The following is a 2,469-nucleotide window of genomic DNA, read 5'->3' on the forward strand; positions in this document are numbered from 1 at the left end:
CAGAGGCAAATTTTATTTTAGTTTATAATTTATGTTTGGCTGCATTGGGTCTTCGTTGCTGCATGTGGGCTTTCTCTAGTTGCGTCGAGCAGGGCTACTCTTCATTGCGGTGCACGGGCTTCTCATTGCGGTGGCTTCTCTTGTGGGCGAGCACGGGCTCTAGGCGCGCAGGCTTCAGTAGTTGTGCCGCGCAGGCTTGGTTGCTCTGCGGCATGTGGGAGCTTCCCGGACCAGGGCTCGAGCCCGTGTCCCCTGCATTGGCAGGCGGACTCTTAACCACTGCGTCACCAGGGAAGTCCCCACAGACAAACTTTAAATACAAAACTATTCAAGGGGCTTCCCTGGTGGCGCAGTGGTTGAGAATCTGCCGGCTAATGCAGGGGACACGGCTTCGAGCCCTGGTCTGGGACGATCCCAGATGCCGCGGAGCAACTAGGCCCGTGAGCCACAACTACTGAACCTGCGCGTCTGGAGCCTGTGCTCCACAACAAGAGAGGCCGCGATAGTGAGAGGCCCGCGCACCGCGATGAAGAGTGGCCCCCGCTTGCCACAAGTAGAGAAAGCCTTCGCACAGAAACGAAGACCCAACGCAGCCAAAAATAAATTAATTAATTAATCAATTTAAAAAAAAAAGCTGTCTCTCAAATTTAACTAACAGAATATATTCAGGAAAAACGCATACACCCTTTTTGGCCAAACAAAGAAGCGGGCAATGCAAATCAACACTACAAAGAGGTATCACTTCGAGTCAGAAAAAAGGACCATCCTCACAAAGGGTAAAAACCAGATATGCAGGACAAGGAGAGGAGAAAAGGGAGCCTTGTTATGCTGAAGGCGGAATGTAAATTGCCAACGGCCACTCTGGAGAAGTGTGCTGTGTTTCCTGAAACATCTAAAAAACAGAGCTACGAAGCATAGGGCGCTTCCACTCATGGGCCTATATGTTGGAAAAACCAAAAATCCACAGGACGCAGGCACCCCGTTTACTGCTGCTATGTTTACAACAGCCTCGACTTGGGTACAACTTAAGAGTCCTTGGAAGGAAAAAACGGTGAAAGAAAATTTGGCACTTAAGCACAATGGAATATTCCTCAGCCCTGAAATCAATGAAATGAGGCCAGTTGCAGCAACTCAGGGGGACTTATGTATGGTCATTGAGAGTGAAAGAAGTTAGACAGCAAGAGAAACTTATCATAAGATATCACTTATAAAGGGAATCTAAAAATCGCCAACCATGAACTGAATTACAAACAGAACACCATCACACATTTACAAAACACACTTATGGCTGCTTAAGGAGAAAAGTGTGGTGCGGTGATGCATAAACCAGGAGGTTGAAATTGGCACAGATACCGTTCCATACGCCAATAATGTAATCGCCAAGACATACTCATTGTTCAAGGAACTGGACTCAGCACACTCTATTCACAGAAAAAACATACATATGACTACTAGAAACTAGAAAACAATTTATTGATGTCTCTCTGTAAGTGACTCAGGTGGATGTACAGCACCAAGAAACACAACATTGCAAATCAGCTACACCCCATTATAAAAATTAATTATAAAAAAAAAGACAGTGAGAGAGAGAGGAATTCTTACAAAATTCAATCAGGGGCTGTGATGCAACTGGACTGACCACATCTACACCCACAGCTGAATGGGACGTAAGGCTGGACACCCTAACCCTAAACCCTAACCCTAACCCTAACCCAACCCTAACCCTACCTTAACCCTAAACATAACCCAACACTAACCCTAACCCTAAACCTCAACCCTAACCCTAACCCGTAACCCTAACCCAACCATAAGCATAACCCTAACCCCTAGCCCTAGCCCTAACCCTTAACCCCTAACCCTAACGAAGTTCACAAGTAAACTTCTCGCCCACCTGGAGAGAGTGATTTAATTTTAAAGAGTAAAGACACAATCAGCTCAGTAATTGGCCACGGGGGCTGGAGGGGCCAAGGCTAACCTGAGCTGGAGGAACGTGGGTGCCTGCCTGGATGCTCAGAGGCCAAGGGCTGTTCTGAGAGCTGCTTGGACACCCGTGCAGATGGAACAAAGGATCCGTCCAGTCCCAAGAGGGCCCCACCAGCCCTCACGAACGCAACACCAGAATTCCCTGGTGGCGCAGTGGTTAAGAATCCACCTGCCAATGCAGGGGACACGGGTTTGAGCCCTGGTCCGGGAAGATCCCACATGCTGTGGAGCAACTAAGCCGGTGTACCACAACTACTGAGCCTGCGCTCTAGAACCCGCGAGCCCCAACTGCTGAAGCCCACACGCTTAGAGCCTGTGCTCTGCATCAAGAGAAGCCACCGCAATGAGAAGCCCCCTCTCGCCGCAACTAGAGAAAGCCTCCGTGCAGCAATGCAGACCCAACACAGCCCAAAATTAATTAATTAAGAAAAAAAAAGGCAGCCCCTGGGGGCTGGCAGACTGATGCACCAAGTCTTACATCACGCC

The sequence above is a fragment of the Balaenoptera physalus genome, assembly GCF_965194825.1.
Source record: "Balaenoptera physalus genome assembly, contig: HAP1_SCAFFOLD_931, whole genome shotgun sequence".
In the NCBI taxonomy this organism is placed as follows: domain Eukaryota; kingdom Metazoa; phylum Chordata; class Mammalia; order Artiodactyla; family Balaenopteridae; genus Balaenoptera; species Balaenoptera physalus.